Genomic DNA, 25,082 nt, shown 5'->3' on the forward strand with positions numbered 1-25,082 from the left:
AAATCAAGTTGTGAGAAAGTGCTTTGGAAAGCCTCATAGAAAATCTGTATTTATATTATAATAATATTAGTTTATTTTTCAAAATTCAGCTGGAGGTAAACTTAATATCACCATATTTTATAATAGTATGATATGCTGTTTTTTCTTTTCTTCTTACTGTTATTGTAAAGGTGATGGACAGTTATATAATTCAGGTAATGAGTTCATTTCATCTTGAACACTGTCACCTCTTCCCTTTTTTTCCCAGTCTCCCCAAAATTTTCAACATAGTTTCTAGTGCGTATCACTGCTGCATCTGCTCGCTCTTGGAACACATCATTTCTGTGATCGCCTTACCCTCCCTCAAACAGATAAATTTGCATATAAGACAAAAGGTACAGAAAACAAAAACAGCAACAAAGGAGAGGAAAAAGCAAATTAACAAAAAAAAAACTCTTGTTTCCATGTCTTGGAATTCATTTCAATAAACATCATTTTATATGATCATGTGCACATAGCTATTAAGCCTTATAATCCTCTCCAAAACCACAGGTCAATAATTTAGTCTGCACAATATCAACAACTGATTCTCAGTTTCTCATTATTTTAAACACTTAAACAAGGACTAAAAGTCCTTGACAATAGGATTATCTGTACAAAAGTATTTTTATGTTATTGATGGCCTGTGTTCAACTGTGCTCACAGCTCTGAACCTTGTTGTTGTAGTAATGAAATTATGTTAATAGTATCAACAGCATACTTTTGGTCAACACTTAGAACAATATTTGATCCTTGGCAAAAAAAAAAGTAGAAATCTTATCGCTGATACAGAGCTAGATTATATCACCTATCTTAGAACCCACAATCATAAGGTAACAAAACAGAATTAAAATACATATCTTTATTTTTCAGGGCCAGACAGTGATAGACAGCCAAGTAAGGAAAAACAAGAGATTTATTTTAATCTACTAAGCAATTATTCTTTTGCAAGACCATGCAGCTCAGATTTTCTCTATTACAAATACCTCTAAAAGTGTATAAATAGAAAGGCATGGTGGCTCAGGTCTGTAATTCTAGCTACCCAGAAGGCTGAGATCTGAGAATCATGCTTCAAAGCTAGCCTGGCTAGGAAAGTTTTGAGACTCTTATCTCCATTCAATCAGAAAAATGCATCCAGAAGTGGAATTATGGCTCTCAAGTGGTAGAGCTCTAGCCTTGAGCCAAAATGCTCAGAGACAATACATAAGACCTGAATTCAAGCCCTAGGATTCACACACACACACACACACACACACACACACACACGTGCACACACACACACGTAAAGAAGATCATAGTGAAATATGATGATTAAAATGATGTTTGAAAAATAGAAAAGTGCTCATAAAACCTCAAAAATATATAAGGTTACAAATATATAATCTGGCTTGTGCTTGGTTTGTTTCTAGATTAATGAATCTGTAAAAAAATCAAACAACTCAATTGATGTCCCATGTTTCTTTTCAATCCTACCTCTGCTATGTTTCTTATCCCCATTCTAAATCAGCCCTTTCTGATAATCTAAGAAAACACTTATCTTATATGTTTAACTATTTCTTTTTTGTATATATTTTTCATTGTAAAAATACTGTACAGAATGGTTACATTTACATGAGTAAGGTAATGAGTACATTTCCTATGGAGCATTGTTACCTCCTCCTTTGATTTTCCCCTACCATCCCTTCCCTCCCCACCTCACCAACTTCTCCCTTCCCACCCCATGTGTTTAACTATGTCAAACTATAAAAATGAAGAATTTATGAGGACCTTCAGCTTCCTAGATCTGGAAATGTAAAGAACAATACCTAATATTATAACATACTTACCTTACAATCATTGGGCTAGGAACTTTTTAAACATGATCTCATATTATTTAGATAACAACCCCATGATGTAGACCCAGGTGTTATCCACTTTTTAAATAACAAGAAAATGATGTTTAGAAAGGCTTAACACTTTATAGGTAAGTAGGCAGAAAAGCTAAGTGAAGGAGAAAGCTAAAAATCAAACAAACACTAGTTACTTGATACCAGACCAATAATCTTAATCATAACATGTAAGTGTGTCTCTGATTGTAAATAGGAGGATCTTGTAATAGAAAAGTCAAATAATGGACCACATTAACAGAGCAAACTAATGCCTTACTTATAGAAATGGTGTCTATAGCCCAGCAGTATCAGCATCATTAGAGATCTGGGAATGATTACAAAATATTAGGCTCTGCTCCAAAACTAGTATCCAAGTTGTAAAAAAAAAAAAAAAACCTTGTCCTAAAGAACATTTAAAAACAACACAGGGATTCATGAAAATGAGTGACTAGTAAATTTATTTAAATTACCTTAATTTTAAAAAATGAATGGTCCAATTCTTCAAAAAATGCTATTGTTCTTTACATCTTTTAAGTTCAACTTTACATTAATTAAATAAGACTGCCTGTGTATGTATAAATGAAATGAAAGCAGTCCACAGAGCTTAAAACATACAATCAGAGGAGTTCCGGGAAGATGGCGGAGGAGAAGCTGGAATCTGAACAAGCTCTCGCATAGAAAGCAGGTTTAGAGTTCCAGTGAACAGTCCTAAGCCAGAGAATCACACCAAGTGTGCCATCACAGGACAGAGAGTTAGACAAGAGAGGGGAAGCCAAGACAAGGAGACACATCTGAGCGCCTGCCAGCAGCCGCGGCGGCGGCGGCAGGGTCGCGGTGGGCGACCGCAGCCGTGGCCATACCTGAGCGCTCACACAGAGAGTCCGGGACGAAGGAGCCAGACGCAGCGGGTGAGAGGATTCTACTCAACACCAGCAAGAACCGACAAGGAGCGGACATCTTCATCCTGCAGTTTGCAGACCAGAGACGACCCAGGATCCAAGACTCGGCGTGAGTAGAAGCCCGACATCCTCACTCCTTCTCTGGGAGCAGAGGAGGGAAGGCCACCCCTCCCCCCCCAGCACTGGTGATCTCCATCTTGGATACCGACAAAGCTCGGAGGAGCTGCTAGCTCCAACTCAGGCCTTGGAATAAAACGAGTCATATAACAGGTCACAAGAACTTAACGGCAAAGTGACCTGCCAGACTCAGCTCCATCCAGGGAAAAGTCACGCAGCTCAGGCACCAGCCATTGGAGTGGCTTTCCTCACTGGGTAACCAGAGCCAGAGGTTGCCCCTCCCTCTAGCAGCCTCCACAATCAATTGAAAAACAGAAACCCTGAGAATGGCTCCAGGGTGGGCCCTGAATTTTTCACAAAATAGCCCCAGGGAAAAGCTACTGTTTGTTGAAAGGCCTCAACTCTACCAGAACCTAGCCTCATCACCCCTCTTTTGTGATTCTCAAAGCAGATCACCCTCCCATTAAACTAACCTGGGAGGGGGATCTCAAAATCTTGGGTAAAGCAGAGCATTTTTCTGCCTGTTTGAACAAACTGACTCAAGAAACCAATCAAGCCACAGGACCTCAAGCTGACCAGAGACTCCAACAAGAGGCTGGGTACAGACAAAAGGGAGATACAGGATTCTTCCCACCCCTCCCAAAAAAATCAAAGAACTTTTTTTTCTTCTTTTCTTTTTTCTTTTTTTTTTTTTGGTACCTTACATATATAAATTTTTTTTTTCCTTTTCTAAAACTTTTATTAATCTTTAATTTTTGCCTTTTTTGAAAAAATAATTGTTTTCCAGTAACTTTTTTTTCCCTCTTATAATTTTTATTTTAGGAATACGTGAATGTACGTTTTCCTTTCTTTTCTTGTCTTCTCTCTCTTTTTCTTTCTTTCTTATCTTTTTGTTTTTTGTCTAGCTCTACTGAACTTCTGATCTTTTTTTTTCTCCCTTTCTTATCCTTTTCACCTTTTACTTTCTTTTGTTCTTCTGTATGTGACTTAACTCTTGTCCTGCACATCCTCAGATAAACCCATAGTTAACTAGTAGACCCTATCCCCCATTGTGTACACACTTAATCCACAAATTTATTACTCAATCCAAAACCTCTGAGACTTAAATTCCTTAATAGCAGTACTACCTCTTTATACCTATATAATATTTTAAGCATTTTTTAAAGTTTTTCACATCTCCTCTATCTCCCTCCTGTTTTCTCATTATATTCACATTCCTCCCTAAATAGATGGTCTTTCAATCGCCATAACTATATTAATTTTTACGTTTCTAATTTTTTTTCTGGTCTCTTTTCATTTCCCTTTCCCTTTCTTCTTTTTCTCACCCTCTCTACTTGCATCCTACCCAACCTATTTCCTGCATTGAGATTAGGACATAGTTAACTCTCCCTGTGCCTCCCCACACCAATCTATTCCTAATTTTTACCCACATCTCTCCCTAACCCTAAAAATTTCTGGTTTTCCAAATTCTTCTCTGCGGTTCGAAGCCCATTAACATATAGTTGTTTGATGTTGAATAGATGTATCTATTGAACTAGATTGTATCTGTAGACTATTGACTGTATAAATGCAAACGTTGGTTGATGGTTGCCTTAAGATAGTGTTCTAGCACAAAACTGGTGCTATTTTCATCTCAAATGGGCAGAGTAAGCCGGAAAACCACAAGAAATATGGCAAATCCGGGTATCTCAATTCCCAATCTTGATAATCAGGGGTCAGATCAGATAATGAACAATCCAGAGGAGAGTTCCCAAATAGCTCTACAAACACTGGTGGCAAACATGATAAATGAGAAGTTTGACAACTTACAAAGGACTCTGTATGAGCGTGATAGGGAGAGAGAGGAGGCATCCCAAAAGTTTATACAGGAATATCATAAGCGTGAGGAAGCTACTCAAAAACTGATACAGGATTTGCGTGAACAACTTGAGAATACTCAAAGAGAAAGGGAGGAATGGCGTGAGCAGGCTGAGAACACTCAAAGAGATCTGCAGGAATCCCACGAACGGGAGGAAAGAGAACTGCAGGAATCCCACAAACCGGAGGAAGCTAATCAAAGAGTAATTCAGGAATTGAGAGACCAGGTAGAGAACACACAAAGATCACTAAAGGCATTCATGGAATCCATTAACAAAGAGCTGAAGGAAGTCAGGGAGACCACAAAGGGAATGCTGAATGGAACCCAACAGAAGGAATGGGAGTCCAAAGAAACCATAACCAATCAACTAAGTGATTTGAGAACAAACACTGAACACCAAATTAAGAAAGTAAAGAAATTCATACAAGACCTAAAACAGAGCTTCAACAAAGAACTTGAAACCATCAAAGCTGACCTATTAGAAGGAAAAGAGATAAAAAACAAAGCAGAGAGTCTTGACAGCAGGTTAGACCATGCAGAAGATCGAATCTCAGGGATTGAAGACAGCCTAGATATTATAGAGAAAGAACATACAACCATCCAAGACAAGTCCAAGAAGTATGATAGATCTATCCAACACCTGGAAGACACCATCAGAAGGCCTAATCTAAGGATAATGGGTGTAGAGGAGCACCTAGAAACAGAAGTTAATGGTCTAGGAAATTTGTTTAACAGGATCCTAGCAGAGAACTTCCCAAACATAGAAAAAGATAGGCCTATTCAGATACAAGAAGCTTTTAGAACCCCCAATAGACCAGACCAGAATAGGACATCCCACCGTCACATTATAATCCACACAGGATCAACTCAGACCAAGGAAAAGATCCTTAAAGCTGTCAAGGAGAAAAGGTTAATCACCTATAAAGGGAAACCAATTAGAATCACCTCAGATTTCTCAGCAGAGACAATCAAAGCAAGAAGAGCCTGGAATGATGTATGCCATGCCCTAAAAACAAACAACTATCAACCAAGAATACTGTACCCAGCTAAACTCTCCTTCATAACTGAAGGCCAAATAAAAACCTTCCATAGCAAAGAAAAATTGAAACAATACATCTCCACCAAACCAGCCCTACAAAAGATTCTTAAAGATGTCCTACACATAGAAAGCCAACAAGACTGCAACAAAGGCCAAGAAACTGCACCCAAACTGAGAATCCAAGAACCATAGGAAGAACCCAGTTTTCGCAGCCCCCAAGAAGGTGGATAACATGGCAGGAATTCCCAAATACCTCTCAGTCCTATCTCTTAACATTAACGGACTGAACTCTCCAATTAAGCGACATAGACTGTCTAGTTGGATTAAAAAACAAGACCCTTCTATCTGCTGCCTGCAGGAGTCACATCTTGCCCGTAAAAACAAACACATTTTCAATGTTAAAGGCTGGAAAAAAATCTACCAAGCAAATGGCCCCCATAAACAGGCGGGAGTTGCAATCCTAATATCAGATAAAATAGACTTCAAATTAAAATTCGTGAGAAGAGATAAAGAAGGTCACTACATACTAATTAAAGGATCTCTCCTTCAGGAGGATATTACAATTCTAAATATCTATTCGCCAAACAATGGAGCACCCAAATTTATCAAACAAACACTACTTTCCCTCAAATCCCATATAGATCCAAAGACATTAATTGTTGGGGATTTTAACACACCACTCTCCCCACTAGATAGATCAACTCCGCAAAAACTCAACAGAGAAACCGCAGATCTAAACAGCTGCATAGATCAACTAGACTTAACAGACATCTACCGAACATTTCACCCAGCAGCATCAGAATACACGTTTTTCTCAGCAGCACATGGAACGTTTTCTAAAATAGACCACATTTTAGGCCACAAAGCAAACTTGTCTAAATTCAGAAACATTGAAGTTATACCTTGCATTCTCTCTGACCCCAAGGGAATAAAATTAGAACTCAACACCAAAAGCCACCAAAGAAAGTCCCGTATCACATGGAGGCTGAACAACACACTGCTGAATCATGAGTGGGTCATGGAAGAGATTAGAAAGGAAATTCAAATGTTCATGCTATTCAACAAAAATGAACACACAAATTACCAGCTCCTCTGGGACACAGCAAAGGCAGAACTCAGAGGCAAGTTTATAGCTCTGAGCTCCTACATCAACAAATTGGAGAGATCTGAAACTAGCAATTTAATGACACATCTAAACCTCCTTGAAAAAGAGCAGCAAGATAAACCCCAATCCAGTAGACGGAAAGAAATAATCAAAATTAAATCAGAATTAAATGAATTAGTATCCCAAAAAACTATAGAAAGAATCAACAAAACAAAGAGTTGGTTCTTCGAAAAACTTAACAAAATTGACAGACCCTTAGCAAATCTTATCAGAAAAAGAAGAGAACACACCCAAATTAATAAACTCAGAGATGAGAATGGAAACATCACCACGGAAACAACCAAGATTCAGAACATTATAAGGGAATACTTCTCAAAACTTTATGCTAATAAGTTTGAGAACTTGACAGAAATGGACCTTTTCCTAGCAAATATTGACATGCCAAAACTAAACCAAGATGAGTTAAACCAGCTTAACAGGCCCATATCAAGCATTGAAATAGAAACAGCAATAAGAGACCTGCCAGCTAAGAAAAGTCCAGGACCAGATGGTTTTACAGCGGAATTTTACAAGGCCTTCAAAACAGAGCTCACACCAATTCTCCTCCAACTCTTCAATGAAATTGAAAGAGAAAGCTCACTACCGAACACATTCTATGAAGCCATCATAACCCTCATCCCAAAACCAGGCAGGGACTCATCAAAGAAAGAGAACTATAGACCCATTTCTTTGATGAACATTGATGCAAAACTTCTCAACAAAATTTTGGCCAATCGACTTCAACAATTCATCCAAAAAATCATACACCACGATCAAACAGGATTCATTTCAGGGATGCAAAGCTGGTTCAATATACGCAAATCAATTAATATTATTCATCACATCAACAGGAGCAAGAATAAGAACCACATGGTTATCTCAATAGACGCAGAAAAAGCATTCGACAAGATCCAACACCCCTTCCTGATGAAGGTTTTGGAAAAATTAGGAATCCATGGAACATTCCTCAATACAATAAAGGCTGTATATGACAAACCTACAGCCAGCATTATACTCAATGGTGAAAAACTAAAGCCATTTCCTCTTAACTCAGGAACAAGACAAGGATGCCCACTCTCTCCACTTCTCTTCAATTTAGTATTAGAATGCCTAGCTACAGCAATAAGACAAGATGCAGACATAAAGGGGATCCAAATAGGGAAAGAAGAAATAAAACTCTCCCTCTTTGCAGATGACATGATCTTGTATTTAAAGAATCCCATAGACTCCACTCCCAAATTACTCAAGCTGATTCAAAACTTTGGCAAAGTAGCAGGTTATAAAATTAACCCCCAAAAATCAATGGCTTTTCTGTATGCCAACAATGAGAAAAGTGTGGCTGAAATTAGGAAAGCAACTCCATTTGTAATAGCCCCACAAAAAATAAAATACCTCGGAATTAACTTAACTAAAGAAGTGAAGGACCTCTATGATGAAAACTTTAAAATCTTGAAAAAGGAAATCAACACAGAACTTAAAAAATGGCAAAACCTCCCATGCTCCTGGATTGGAAAGATTAACATCGTGAAAATGGCAATACTTCCCAAGGCTATCTACAAATTCAACGCAATACCTATCCAAATTCCAACCTCATTCTTCAAGGAAATAGAAGAGGCAATCCAAAAATTCATATGGAACAATAAAAGACCCCGAATAGCAAAAACGCTCCTGAATGGAAAGAACACTGCTGGAGGAATATCAATACCAAACTTCAAACTCTACTATAAAGCCATAGTAATCAAAACAGCTTGGTATTGGCATAAGAACAGACCTCAGGACCAATGGAATAGAATTGAAAACCCAGAAATGAACCTACAGACCTATAGCCATCTAATCTTCGATAAGGGAGCTAAAACAATAGAATGGAAGACAGACAGCCTCTTCAGTAAATGGTGCTGGCAAAATTGGTTAACTACATGTAGAAAACTAAAGCTAGATCCTTATATATCACCCTGCACCAGAATCAACTCCAAATGGATCAAAGACCTTGAACTCAAAGCAGACACTCTGAAAACATTACAGGATGGAATAGGAGAAACCCTGGGTCTCCTTGGTTCAGGGCGAAATTTTCTGAATAGAGACCCGGAAACACAACAAATCAAAGAAAGGTTGGACAAATGGGATTGCATAAGGTTGCAGAGCTTCTGCAGGGCAAATGACATAGCTAGCAAGATCAATAGAAAGCCCACGGACTGGGAGAAGATCTTTACTAGCCATACAACGGACAATTGTCTCATATCTAAAATATACTTGGAACTCAAAAAATTAAACCACCCAACAACAAATCCTCAAAGAAACAACTGCCCAATAAGTAAATGGGCGAAAGACTTAAAGAGAAGCTTCTCTGAAGAAGAAAGAAGGATGGCCAATAGACACATGAAGAAATGTTCAACATCCCTAGCCATAAAAGAAATGCAAATCAAAACAACATTGAGATATCACCTCACTCCAGTTAGAACGGCAAAAATCAAGAACTCTAACAACAACAGATGCTGGAGGGGATGTGGACAGAAAGGAACCTTACTTCATTGTTGGTGGGAATGTAAACTTGTTCAACCACTTTGGAAAGCAGTATGGAGGTTCCTCAAAAGACTTCACATAGAGCTCCCCTATGACCCAGCAATCCCACTTTTGGGCATTTACCCTAATGTTTACAAACAAGACCACACTAAAGCTACCAGCACAACTATGTTTATTGCAGCATTATTTACCATAGCTAAGATATGGATCCAACCCAGATGCCCCTCAGTAGATGAATGGATCAAGAAAATGTGGTATATATACACAATGGAATTCTATGCCTCCATCAGAAAGAATGACATTGCCCCATTTGTTAGGAAATGGAAAAACTTGGAAAAAATTATATTAAGTGAAGTAAGCCAGGCCCAAAGAAACGTAGGTCCCATGGTTTCCCTTATTTGTAATATCTAGTGTACGTATGAGTCAAGCAGAAAATGTCAGATAATGTGATGTCACGAAAATGAACCCTTAGATGTGTATTTTAATGTTTTTTTTCTTTCATGCATGTGTTTCTAACACATTTATAAGATTATCTCTTTGTTGCTTTGTATGTCCCTCCTCCACAGTATAACCCCTGCTTTCACTATATTTGATGTCAGTATAACTTGTGGAGGAGATGGGGAAAAACCAGTTGTTTAAGGATACAGGTTGACCTGTTGCAACAATGAGAAGTACAAGTTGTCATGTCCAAAACGAGCTTTACAACGTTGGTGCGGGGCGGGGGGGGGGGGGGGGAGGAGAAGGATTGGGATTAGGGGGGGAGGGGGGAGGCTGGGAAGGGATGTGAAGGATAAACAAAGGAGGAGGCTGCAATGCTTGGTAAGAAATGTACGCATTATCCTGCCCATGTAACCGTAACTCCTCTGTACAGCATGTTCACAAATAAAATTAAATTAAATTTAAAAAAAAAAAACATACAATCAACAATAGAGGACCACAGCCATAGTAGACAAATTATCCCAGTGCATGAGAATTATTTCTGCCTCTAAACAGTGTTTGATATTCAAACCATAAAAATGGCCTAACTTTAAGAAAATGTTATTATTGACCCCACTGCATCAAGAACAGAAAGGCAATGATTGTACATTTTGTGGATGACAGGTGGTATTTTTCCCTTGCTATACTTAATGTCAGGAATCCTAACCATATGGAAAGGAATGTGGGTTTAAGTATAGAAAATCCACTATATTTATCAGTTTCTTTTTATAATTTGTGAAAAGATATCTAACAAAGGAAAATCTATCTACATGCTTATATATTTTACAATTTTTGTAGTTATTAGTATATTATTAGAACACCAAAACAGATTAAAATATTCTGATTTATTCTGTATTATATTCAGCAAAATATCTACAACCAAGTACATTTTTATTCTATTGTCTAGTAAAAGATCAGCCCAATAGGAAAGAATATATGAAAAAAATATTTTAGATGCATTATTTCCATGCCATTTTTCACCTTCCTTCTGAGAGTATCTTATTTAATTAAATGAATTCCTATAAAAATTAGACTTTCATACTCCAGATGTGTCTCTCTTGTGTGTTTAAAAGGCTTTTCTTTTTTTTCCCTTTATTTGGGGGGGTGGGTCCGGTCGTGGGGCCTGAACTCTGGGCCTGGGCACTGTCCCTCAGCTCTTCTGCTCAAGGCCAGCTCTCTATCTCTTGAGCCACAAGGCCACTTCCGGCTTTTTTCTTTTTTGCTTATGTGGTGCTGAGGAATCGAACCCAGGGCCTCATGCATGCAAGGCAAACACTCTACCACTGGGCCACCTTCCCAGCCCCTAAAAGGATTTTCTTAATTTTCTTGCTGTTGGATTTAATTCTGCTTGAGTAGTAAGAGTATACATTCCAGTTGGCTTCGATCAATACACTGTGAGATGGCTTATTTGTGCCCTGGGCTATTAAAACTCACTCTTTAGCATGAATCAGCTTTGGGAAGCACAGTTTTTCTTAGTACAAGTAATGTGTTTTGTATGCTTGGCATAACTAAGATAGTTAATGTTCTTGAAAGTCATTGGAGTAAATAATCAAACCACAGTGCCGCAAAACAAATATCTTTTATTTCCTTATTGCCCTAGTGTTTCATTTACATGACAATGGCATAACATGGGAGAATATATAGTATCAAAGCATCCCATAGATTTTATCGTGTGTGTGTGTGTGTGTGTGTGTGTGTGTGTGTGTGTGTGTGTGTGAACATATTGTGATTACTGGACCAAAATCAAAAGGAGTATTAACTTACAATTAAATTATTATTGTCATTAAATAATCATAATATATCAAACTATAATCAAGACTTTTCCAAATTCCAAATTCAAGATATTATCTAGTACATTAAAATGTCACATATAAAAATTAGATTGACATACACTATCATCCAGAAGGACAGTTTTAGGAACACATATGAATTTTTTTCAAATATTGATAATGTGCACGATGTTGGGGCATATTTAGGGGCATGGAAAGCTACATATTGAGGGACTCGAGCGCAGGCCTGAAGGTTAAAGTTAGGTTGGAAAATTTTCAAGGGATAAGAATCATTTTATGAATCAGTCTTTTTCTGTTTTTTTTTTTTCAAAATGGACTGTGGTGGAAGGACGGATTTGGGGAGGGGAAGCAGAATAACAAAACGCTGAAACAAGGACACAGAATTCCGCATTGCAACAGTGACACTCACAAGACACTATAATGGAAACAAACTTTACAACTTTGGTGTGGGGGGGAGTAGGGAGATGAGGAAGGGAAGAGATAGTGGGAGAACAACAAAGAAGGGATAACAATGCTCGACAAGTAATGGACTCAGTACCTTACTCATGTAATTGTAACCCCTCTGTACAGCATCTTTACAATACAGTAAATTTTAAAAAAATAATGAGGACAATGTTAAAGGCAAGTATTAGGTCAAGAATTTTGGCCTTTAATGCAGCCAAGCCAAAAGCAATTTAGAAAAACTACTGGAAAAGGAGAATCTTATAACCAAGATCTCTGCCTTCATATGTGATGCAAGCCAAATATAATACCTTGAAATTACCTTGAATGGAGAGAGAAGAGAGGGTGAAAAGGTGTCGTAGTAAAGCTCACAGGACCCTGATGAAATGAACTATACAACTTGTGATGGGTGGAGACAGGAAGGAGGAACTGGGAGAGAATGGGGAAACAGAAGGCACTGCAGTAAGGAAATCTACTTAGTACCTACTCATGTAATTGCAGTCCCTCTTTACATCACTTTTATAATAACAATGAAGTAAATTAAAAAAACTTCTCTAGCAAAATAAAAGGCTTTAGTAGAAAAACAAAACAAAACAAAAAACTCTGAGGTTTCATCTCACCCCAGTCAGATTGGCTACCATTGTGAATTTGAACAACAAATGTTGCTGGGGTTGTGGGGAAAAAAGGAACCCTAGTGCACTGTTGGTGGGACTATAAAATAGTACAATCATTCTGGACAGCAGTCTGGAGGCTCCTCAAAAAACTAATCCAGTCATGAGCCAGGATATGATAAAGACACCTGTACATCCATGTTCATTGCTGCACTACTCACAATGACCAAGCTATGGAAACAGCCCAGATGTCCCACAATAGATGAGTGCACCCAAAATATGTGGCACCTATACACAATGGAATTTTACGCAGCCATTGAAAAGAATAAAATAACGTCATTTGCAGGGAAATAGAACTAGAACAAAAACAGAAAACAAAAAATGACCATGAGTGGTGAATATTTTCAATATAGTTACAAATACTTTCTCATTTCAATATTCTGTAAATAAGTTCAATGAGACATTTTTTTATTTTTTCCTCCTCCATGACTAGTTTTGAACTCAGAACTTTGCACTTGCTCAGCTTTCTTGGTCTGCTGGCACTCTATCACTTCAGCCATGCCACCAATCCAGCTCTTTGCTGGTTATTTTGGAGATAGAGTCCCTTCAACTATTTTGCCTAGGCTAGCTTGGAAGCTCAAGTCTCCTATGGATCTCAGTCTCCTAAGTAGTTAGAATTATAGGTGTGACCTACTGGTACCCAGTGAGAAAGAAGGTTTTATATCTATTTTATACATGTAAAATAAACAAGCTGGGAAATTCACTGACTATACCAAAGTACAAGTAAGCTAAGATAGTCAAAAATATGAACCCAGACTTGGACTTCTAAGTCGACCATAATTCAACCTAAATAAAAAATTCAACCTAAATAAATTTATAATATGACATACATTTTTTAATGTCTCCAAAAGTAATGTATAGCTGAGCATCAGTGGCTCATGCCTATAATCCTGACTACTCAGAAGGCTGAGGTCTGAGGATTGTGGTTCAAACCCAACCAGGGCAGAAAAGTCCCCATAAGACTCTTATCTCCAATTAACTACACAAAAACTGGAAGTTGCACTGTGGTTCAAGTGGTAGAGTGCTAGCCTTGAGCACAAAGAGGCACCACACAGCTTCTGAGTTCAAGCCCATAATTTTCTTTCTTTCATTTCTTTTTTTCTTTCTTTCTTTTTCTTTCTTTCTTTCTTTCTTTTCTCTCTCTCTCTCTCTCTCTCTCTCTCTCTCTCTCTCTCTCTCTCTCTCTCTCTCTTACATTCTTTCAAGCATCATTTGCCTATCTTGATATATCTTCTCTCCCAGACCTTTATCAGCAGCAAATACTCAGGGTCCACAAGGAAAAGACTAAACTATTTCAAGTTTATATAGCAAAGAATAACTGAGCCTGCACACCCACGTCCCAAGTAACTTATGTTGCTTTTCTTCAGGTAGAATCATTGCTTAGAATGCTGTATAAATTATTTAGAAACTGTACTTATCCTTTATGTGCATATGTTTATGTCTAAAGAATTTTTAAATTAATTTACTTTATTGTCTTTATAAAAGTGATATACTGAGGGTTTACAATTACGTGAGTTAGATAATAAGTACATTTCCTTTTGTACAGTGTCTTCTGTTCCCTCAGAATACAATACCACAAATTAAGAATTTGGCATGTTTTACTCTTGGTCTCTCTTCCATCTGTTGCATAAATGGAAAAGTCTTGAAACTCCTGGAGAAGGGTAGATTTGTGAGATGTAAGAGGATTAATCTCCTTAATTACATCAGGGTAGTCCATCTGACTATAAATATTTGTACTTACTTATAAAGTAAGTGAGTAAAGTGTGAGAAGCGACATATTTGAGAAAACAAGCTAACACCATGCTATTTAATATTCCCTAAAATTATTCTCTAGTACAATGACTCTCAATAAAAGAGAGAAGGCACTGGTGGCTGACACCTGTAAATCTAGCTACTCAGGAGGCTGAGATCTGAGGATTGTGGTTCAAAGCCACCTGGGCAGGCAGCCAGTTAACCACCAGAAAACCAGAAGTGGCACTGTGGCTCAAAATGGTAGAGCACTAGCCTTGAGCTGAAGAGCTGAGGGACAGCACCCATGCCCAGAGTTCAAGTCCCACAACCAACCAAAAAGGAGAGAGAGAGAGAGAGAGAGCAAGGTCTTATTCCCGGTGTTCATTTGGCAATATCTAAAGACATTTTCCATTGTTAGAGTAGAGAAATGCTGTGCACCTTGCATATAGTAGGTAAAATCAGGGGTGTTTCTAAGCAGCTTACAGGAAATAAGAGAAAAGAGCTTTACCTTTTCCCATAATGAATTAATCTACTCAGACGTCACTGCTCATATAGAAAAATGTATCATGTATAAGGGAACAAATGGTAGAGTGGCCAGTGCAGGAGAATCTATACGGGTAGAAAATAATGAATGTCTACAAGTGAGTACCTTAAATATTTATGGTTTTGAATTGATTTCATCTTGTCTGTGAAATGCATGAGATGTTCAATATTAAACTTCTGTAGTTTTAGACATAGAGTGTTCTACAAAAGTCCATATGTCAAAGGTTTGTTCACTTGAGTGACTGGCACAGAGTTCTACAATGGGCCTTTAAGAGGTCAAGCCTAGAGGTCAGTCCTTAAACCACTAAAGTTGTGGCCTCACCAGGGGTTTGTAGGCGTTTGGTTCCCTCTCTGCTGCATCATTGTGAGGTGCGATCATTTGCTCCTACATGTGCCCCCCCCCCTCCATGGTGGAGGTACCAAAGCCCAGACTAATAATGGATCTTGAAGCTTCTAACTTGTGCGTTAAATAAATCTCTATTTTCCTAATAAGTAGCCTCTGTTAGATGTGTTATTTTTAGTAATGGAAAGTGGACTAATATAAAATTCATCATCAGAATCAGATTTTCCCCCAAATTCCTGATTATCAGAAGGGGAAGTTTGCAGTCAAGCCGGCCAATTCTAACATTTGGTCCACACTCACCCATGAACCATTGTTATAGAGGCTGGCCTGGCCTCAGAGCTCAGAGAAGCCTTGTATCTTTGTAGATGTAAAAACAATTGGAAAGTAGATTACTTTGATATGTACTTAATATTCTCTGACATTAAACGTGCTATTTCTTAAGTCTTTGAAAGCATGGAAATATAGACAAAAATTCTGTGGTATTTCATATATAACTTTGAGGTTTCTTTTGCTAAACTTAGTTGACCTTTTAAAAAGTGCTATTAATGAATATAGCAATAATATTCAGCAATTGTCTCAATCTGTTTACATTTCCATTAAAGTACCATAATCAAGTAGAAAGTGTTAAATGTGCTTATAAAACTAAAAAGCAAGTCCCTATAATTTTTTAAAATCGTTAATGACTATCACATTGGTTGATGGTATGAGGACTGGTCCCACTCTCGTGGGATTCCTGTGGCACTTTTACATAAAACTTAGAACATGGATTATTGGGCAATCTGACAGGAACCAAAGAACCCCAAAAGTATGAAAAGTAAGAAAATAATAGAACCTTTAAGAGATTCATTTCAAGTAAATGCTCTGGATAGGAGCACAAGTATTTTCAGGATGCATTGTCTCAAAGGGTAGCACTCAAAAAAGAAAGTAGTACCAAGTAATTTGAATAAATCAGGAAAGGTTAAGTTGAACAACGAGTGATTTTCTCCTTTATTCTTGCCCATAGATCATACATTCCAGTCAGAAATAATTTCAATAGGAAGTAATTAGATGCTAATAGTGTACTTTCAATCAGATAGAAAATGGTTGCATATTTTCTGAGCATTTATAATAAAGTTATAGCTATTTTCTGGGACACTGGAAACAAACCTTTTACACTAATGAGCCACAGGATTTGGTAATTTTTGGAAGCAAAAACCTGAAGGCTAAATTTGGGAGAAAGCTCCATGAGAAGAAATATAATATGTCAATAACTGATTAAGCTCTAGATGTGGGTGGCTTTTTCTCTCACATGATGCAAAGGAGATGGTAGTTATGTAAGACTGAGTTTGGACTAGCAAAGTAGCTACAGCATAGAGAATGATGTTTCCTGCAAATCAGAACAATAAAAACTGTACCAGGTAAATGTGGAGGTTGAAGAAAATGATAAGTTAGACAGAACTGTAATAAATAAATATGAGCTTAGGAATCCAGAATTAACTTAAAGCTTAAAGTACTTCTGCTGCAAATGAAATTTCTTTATCTCAGTTACTGGGGGAGATGATGTCATTATTTCAGTTACTATTTCTAGTTTAAGTACTGCAATGAGACCATTATAACAACAAAATCACTGCTAGAACCAAAGCACACTGGACCAAAACAAGGGAGCAATACAAATTTACTTCCTAACTAAAGCAATAAAAATCATCTCTCCAGAGAATACAGTGTTTGGGCTTTGAACATGTAATGTCATGTTCTGTTGTTTTATCAATGCTTTTTCTTGTGCTCAAAGAGAAATTAAACATATACTATAGAGAGCTAGGTAGAATATGTCTACATAGGTAATATAGGCAAATGAAATCATTTTGTATATGTATACAATAGACAAATGAAATTACACAGGAGGTACCTTTTCTTTTCTTTTTTTTTTTTTTTTGTTGGTCATGGGGCTTGAACTCTGGGCCTGGGTGCTGTCATTCAGCTCTTCAGCTCAAGGCGAGCGCTGTACCACTTGAGCTACAGCGCCACTTCCGGTTTTCTGGTGGTTTATTGGAGATAAGAGTCTCACAGTCTCTCCTGCCCGGGCTGGCTTTGAACCACGATCCTCAGATCTCAGCCTCCTGAGTAGCTAGGATTACAGGAGTGAGCCACCAGCGCCCGGCCAGGAGGTACCTTTTCTGCATAAACCTTCCCCTCTTAGATTGTGCTTCTGCATTTGTATAAACCAATAAACTACAGCGAAGTCTTAATGCTAAATTTTATTTGATTCATTTCTTCATTCCATAAATGTTTTAGTTACATGTTTTCTCAGAGACCATTTTCAATGTGGGATAGCCAAATAAAGCATGAACATGGCTGTTGAGGATAACAAGGTTTAGTCCACAATAGACATTATTGTAAAGCATTGCAAAAATGCAATGGTTGACCTATGTGTTAAGAATCAAAAAAAGAGAGATCAGTTCTGCTAGAGTGAATCCAACTGTATCCAACACAATAAGCTGAAACTTGAAGAATGCTCAACTGCACCCCACTCAGGTAAGGAAAACAGATTGGAGAAGGTATAAGAAAGATATTCATGGGTCTAAGGAAAATGGCATTATATTAACTTAGTGTTTCTTGAAACAAAGCTTGGAACAAAAAAATTGTACATTAATAGTTTCTTGGAGAGAGAAAAAGTAGAGAAAAGGGAGAAAAGGGATTGCAGACTATTAAAAAGGACTAGGAGAGGAAAGTATTACAAAGCTTCTGATTACTTCATATCCACCACAGCTCATTTTGCCTCATCTTGAATATGCCCTAGTATATTCACTACTGTATTTTATATAAGTCTAGATGGGAAAAGAGTAAGAAGCTATGCACTATCTCGCAATTCCCATTAATCAAGGGTTCACATTTGGGCCTGTACATTCATAGGTGCCAATTGAATGCTAGGGCGTGCTGTGCATCACTAGTATCCAAGACCCACCCTAACCCCCACCCTCGTGGAAAAATGAGGAATGTACAGAGTCTGGCCATGAGAATTAGGTATTACGGCAGTTGGAGAAATCTAAGAGGACAGGAGCAGATGGGGTCCAACACAGTTGAAGTAACACTTAGAAGATACCTGGTAGAGCCACCTCCTTGCAGGTTCAGATTAATTCATGCTCCCTCATTTTATCTAGCTTCCACACTGTAAATAGTCCTCCATTTTCTTGTGAAAATAACCTGCTCTTGCCTCTCAAAAAAAGGAAATAATAGAAATGGACCATCTGAAAAGATTTTGGAGAAGAGTAAGTAAAACAAGTTGCAGTAATCATTACTGAAATGTGCCCTCCACAGACCATCTCGATGGACTCTGGGCTTGTGCACTAACTGAATTAAATCTGGAAACTAATAAGACAGAATATTCTATGTCCATTGCTGATATCACTTGTTTATTCCTACAAAGAAAGTACTAAAGCCTACTGTCAATATATTTCACGCTAGAACTATCACAATCTCTTATCCTGCTTCCCAGATTGTTACGGTTGAGATACCTGATTGCCATTCTGAACTTCATGTCTGCTATTGTAATTCTGCTGTCTTACATCTGCCAATGGGTACTGCCATGTGGCCTCTGGATGTCTGGTATCCATCATCTCCATTCATGTTAAGGAATCTACTTTCATGACATTTCCTACCATGCTAGCCTGCAGCTACTAGTCACAGGTCACCTTCTCAAAGGTCCCAGTGCCTCTGTCCATATCACAGATCAGTGTACTACATGTTCCCTTAGAAAGAAAGAAGGTTTAAATTTAAAAACGTATGGGAAGCCAATACAATGATGGCTTCTCAATCTTTACAGGCCATTCTGTTCTGACTTCTCACCCTTAGAAACCTCTGATATTGCTCCGTTCTGTACATAATTTATTCTAGATAATCATCATGTCTAAGTTTTAAAAAGTCATCACTGCAAACAATTAAGGTTGTCTGGTTTCATGGACAATTAAATGAATTTATGGATAAAAGCTTCCACGTCAATAGGTTCTCCTTTTACTGACCCTGAGCTCTAGGTTAGTGACAATGCATATAACCAGAGTTTATAATTCCTTTGGCTGCTATAATACTTCCTCAAAGGAGAGAGACCACTCTGTTCATTTTCTTAAAAGGAATGAGAATTACTGAGAACATATCTCAGAGGGAACAGGTGACATCTTATTAGACACCATCAGGATTGACATAAATGCATCATCTCCAGGCTGCATTATTTTGATGGGGGAGAATGAGGATGCATCTAACAGCCTTCAGAAGTTCAAGAAGTGCAATAACCTTTTTCAGGAGAATTGAGATATTTAGTCTTCTCAATTTTGTTTTTGATGCCCCCAATCCAGTTTTTGCAGGCTTAACTGATTACAGTCAGAGAACTTGTGAATTCACTTTTTAAGACTTTAAAGCTTGCTACTCCATAATCATCCTGGGCTTGATTATCGGTACAAAGATTAGGAATAATATAACCTGTATTTTAAGTTTTCCCTCCAATTATTCTCCGGTTTTATCATCATTCCTTTATACTTCTTATTAGAGAGCTGGAAACCTCCCACTGAATCTGCCTAGAGCACTTCCAGACGCACTAGAGAGCTCTATATTTCTAAAAAGTAAAATCTGACTCAGCTGACTCAGGCTGTCTTGTGAACCTTTCCTAATCATACTTTCAATCAAGAAAATAAAATTGGACTTAGGCCAGTTTTAGTTCAAAGGCTGAACTCAAGGAGGAAAAATCTTTCTCTTAATAAGAAGACAAGAGTCAATGAAAGCCCACATACAACGTGTCTAAATAATTAAATTTGATAAATCAAACTAACTATTTTGCAAAATATATGCCATTTTATTTTCTTAACAAATGTGTGTGTTCTGATGTTCTTAAACTATTCACTGTAGTGGCTGGTAGGATAGCCAACCCCTAAGTTGTTGCCTGTTTCATTCTCATTACATGGATGGCAAAAGGCCTTCATATATCCATGACAAGCTATATGTTGGTCATTCTTCAGTTTTGGAGTTTTCATACTAGAGGTGCAGTCCATCCTTGAGAGAAACACTTAGTATAGAGGTCCACATGATCCAATGTTGAAGAAGGGGATTTGAGACTTCAGTTAATAAAAGAATTAGTCAAAAAAGGAATGTGTGGCTGTGGAAAGGAGCATGGCCAGAGAAAATTCCATAGAGAGTAATGCCTGAACAGGGAGTGTGCCTTGCCTGATCTAAAGAGCTTATCATGTGAAAGAAGAAAAACACACACACACACACACACACACACACACACACACACACATATATATATATATATATATATATATATATAGTGTCCATGTGTACCTAATGATATAATACTTCAGTCATATTTTTTAAAATATGTGATAATGAAGATAGTAAGTACAAATGACAATAGAATATTAGGTAAAAAATACCACAAAAAAGGCAGAAACTGAACATTAGTAGATCTAAATTTCTCTACATGTGTTTCTACTACTCTGATTTTTTTTTTTACCAACTTAATATAACTACTGAAAGCTTTACTATCTAAGGAACTAGAGACGTTTATTCAAGCAATTTTTACAATTCTTTCTTGTTCTAAAATTTCATAGCCTATTATAATTAATTCCACCACTAAAATGTGACACCAGAGCAGTATTCGGTGTACAGTTTTATCTTTTTACATAAAAGGCAATAATAACACAAGGCCCATAACAATAAATCTAAAAAATAAGAAGTATGCTTTTATAAAGGCTATGTATATTCATTTTCCAAGGTAATGTCAAGATGTACTTGAAAGTAGTCACTGAATGATCTCCACTAATTTATGCCAGCTGAGAATGAGAAATAAGAAAATTAAACTCACAGAGAAAATGCATCTATAAATCTCTTCATCTACCTTCATCATCATCCTCTCACTTATAGTGGATCATTTAGCCTTCAAGATGAACATAATTACAAAATAAAGCATAGTTCTTTATTCATTTGACCTTGTGAGGCATTAATAAATGATTAAGCTCTTATTTTTAATTTAATCACAAGCAGTTGCATGGGTTTTAGCAATGTACAAAGGGATTACATTAAAAAGGAGTTTCTGTAAGTGTTATGACTCTGCCAGAGATTAATATGCTCTCCAGTTTATGTGTCTCCATGATTTTCATGACAGCTTAACCTGTCTAACCACTTAAACTGCAATTTATAAACATTTTGTTTTTTAATTATTTTATCGTAAAGATGCCTTACAAAGGTATTACAGTTACTTGAGTGAGGTAATGAGTACATTTCTTGTCAACATTGTTACCCATTCCTTTGTTTTTCTACCTCTATCTGTTCCTTCCCCACACCTCCCTCCCCCTCCCGAAGTTTTAAATATTATACTTTTATGGTCAATATTAGATGAGGAAAAACCCAGACATAAGAGTGTATAAGATTGTCTTGCAACAGAAGATAGTGACTTCTAAGTATGTTCAAATGTATTTATAAAGATTAAAACACTAGTTTGAAAATAACACGCAAACACAGAACATGGCTCAAGATCCAAAATATAGTCTTATTCAAAATGCCACAGAAATAAGGATATCCTATATTTAACTCTTCTCTCACTGTCCCTAAATAACCTCTTACTTTCTGAAATCCACTCATTACTGGGTATTAAATGTAATTTCATTTATTCCCTGTACAATTTACATTCTCCACAAAACATTTCCGTTGAGGCCAACTTGTTTACCAGCTAACTCCCCTGAGTTGCCTCTGTTTTATTTGAACCAAGAAAATAAAAAGAGCTGCTGCATTATATGGATTAAATTTTATATATCTAATTTTTACTTGCACTTTCTGTTTCATTTAAACCAGTTGCCTACACAAAGGATGACTTGTATGATTGTATTTTGGTAAATATACTATAAGGTCTAACTTCACTATTGCTATTCAGATTGTGCTTCAGCATTAAAGTTTCCATTATGAATCTTTTTAACAGGAACTGTTGTTAAATACTCTCACCATGTGGTTTATTTGTGTAAACTTTTCAAAACATAACTAACTTGCATTTAGACTGTTTTCTGATTAATGTGATCGGTTCTAAACTAAATCACTATAATGGTAGAAGAGGAAGAGAAGGCTCCCAGTGGGGTGAAATGAGGTGAAAATGAGTTTGGCTCAATAAAGAAACAAATAAGGAATTGACTCAGTGATTTAGAAGCCTGCATTGAATATCATTTAAGTTTGCAGAAATAGCTAAAACAAACAAAAAGAACCATCACTTCCAACATGGTAAGCATGTTGCCTACTGATACTCTCCTTTAATATTTACTGTAAAAAAAATCTCTCTCATGTGTCACTATATTTTGTAGATGTTAAGTTTGTTGAAACTTTTTTCTTCCTGAGAGAAGAGCACTGTGTTTTCTAAATATTTTATAAGAGATATGAAATATTAAGATGTATCATCTGACATTAGGCTTCACCAAGTAAGGTAACTTCTATAGAGTTAAATTTTTAATGTACATATGCAACATTTCAATTTATAATGTGATTTTCTTTCTGCATGCCCAACACTAGGCTGCAATGTACTGCTTTTGGTAATACAGGTATCTAAAAACAATGCAAATTTAATTAAGATTTTCCTGAAGAAATACAGTAAGAATGACTTTGAGACTTCAAAATCTCTGTGAGAAAATAAAAGAATGTTCATCTTATGTCTACTGACACAGATTTAATTAACTATTGTGTGATAGTCTAGATCACACATTTAATTAAACACTTGAAATGGCATCAGAGACTTTAGCCATCAAACAGCAACCAAAACTCATAAGTAATAACTGAAACAACCACATTCACCACATCATAATTACCCAACTCTGGAGAAAATGCTTTGAGACTCTAAGTCCCAATCTTAAAATAAATTTAAGGTTTCTGAGTTGCATTTTTTCCTTTTGTAGAAAACATTTTTAACGTACATATACAATACATTTGGTGCTATAAAATATTTCATTCATTAGTCCTACTTCTTACCTATCAAATGAATGTAAAACATTTGTATTTACCTAATACTTAGTTTCAAATTATCATAAATTTTGCAGCTCTAAGCCACACACATTTATTATCTCGCAATTCCTGTGGGTGAAGAATCTTAGCATATCTTAGCTGAGTCTCTCCTTCAGTAACTCTTACAAGGCTGTCTTCAAGGCATTGACCAGACCAGAGGTCTCATTTGAGTCTTAAAAATGGATCTGCTTTGAACTTGATATGCATATTACGTTCACATATGAACATTTTGCCTCCAGGCTGTCAAGTGAAATTCTTGGTAACTTGCTAACCCTGGTCAGAGGACACCCTTATTACCGTGCTATATAGGAAGTTCTGTATATGGTTACTTGCTTTATTACAAGTGGCAAAGGAAAGAGTCAATAGACAGAGTCTGCTAGTGTCTTCTATAACACAATCTCAGAAATGACCTCCTATCTTCTTCGGTACCTTGTACTTGTTACAAAAAATCATAAGTTCTGTCTATAACCAAAAGCAGAGAAGTAAAATACACTGACATAAGGATAACATTATAGGCCTGATATAAATGCTTTATATAGACTTACACAGCCATGTAACCTTGTATCCATATGCTTGGTTTGAAGATTTGGGAAAGAGACCAAGAAGATATATAGATAGATAGATAGGTAGATAGGGAGACAGAGAGACAGACAGACAGACAGACAGACAGAGACAGAGACAGAGACAGAGAGACAGAGAGACAGAGACAGAGATAGAGACAGAGGGGGGGTCACTGACACATCAGTAGTCTTTTCTTACCCTTTAACTTTTTTGGTTGGCAGTATTTTTAGATATACTGATGCAGCTATCTGTTTTTGTATGGGAGAATTAAATGTGTGGAGGAAATTAACTATAAGATGATTAAGTTCAACCAAACATAAAATAATAAGACTCAGGCTGAGCCTTGAGCAGTGGAAATAAAAAGGAGCTATCAAATGCTGTGAGGATGGAGTCAAAGTTTTCCAATTCATCAATTGGAAGAATAATGCCATCGATAAACACATCTCAAAGGGAAACTTGTTTGGAAAGATATCAAGTTTGTGTTAAACAAAAAAGACTGAAGATAGAGAATAAAACTTTGGGTGAAATGTTGTCCAAAAAGTAAAAGAGGAAAAATGCAAGTTTCAAAAAGAGATCAGATTCACAGAAATAGAAAATTGTTCTCTAAAAATAGTTCCCTTTTGGTTGAGTGAAAAAAAAATCGGCTCTATCAAATTTGAAGAGTATGTCATGGGAACGGTATTTCGTACAAAAAGAATAATGTATTCAGCGTTAGAAGAGTCTGAATGATCTTAGTTTTATCTGTCTCAAATCTGAAACAAGATAAACCTGAGGTCCTGAGATTTTTCTTTAATACCCTGAATCTTTCCAAGTGTGCCTTTGTCACATCTGGCCCTCTTGTGACACATTTGCTCTTCAAATTGTCTACATATTGCATAGGAGTCTGAAACCTTGGATCTAGTTGTGGTATAAATGACCAGTCAGGAATCAAGGCAGATGCTAGCCTCCTCGGAATCCATAGTCGTCCACAAATGGAGTTAATTTTGTGGGTTTCACTTACCTTGAGAAGTGTGTGTTACTTCAAATGTCCCAACAATGTGAATGGCTATTTTATTAGA

Source organism: Dipodomys spectabilis, unplaced genomic scaffold (genome assembly GCF_019054845.1).
Source record: "Dipodomys spectabilis isolate Male_0828 unplaced genomic scaffold, ASM1905484v1 ptg000141l, whole genome shotgun sequence".
Taxonomy (NCBI): Eukaryota; Metazoa; Chordata; class Mammalia; order Rodentia; family Heteromyidae; genus Dipodomys; species Dipodomys spectabilis.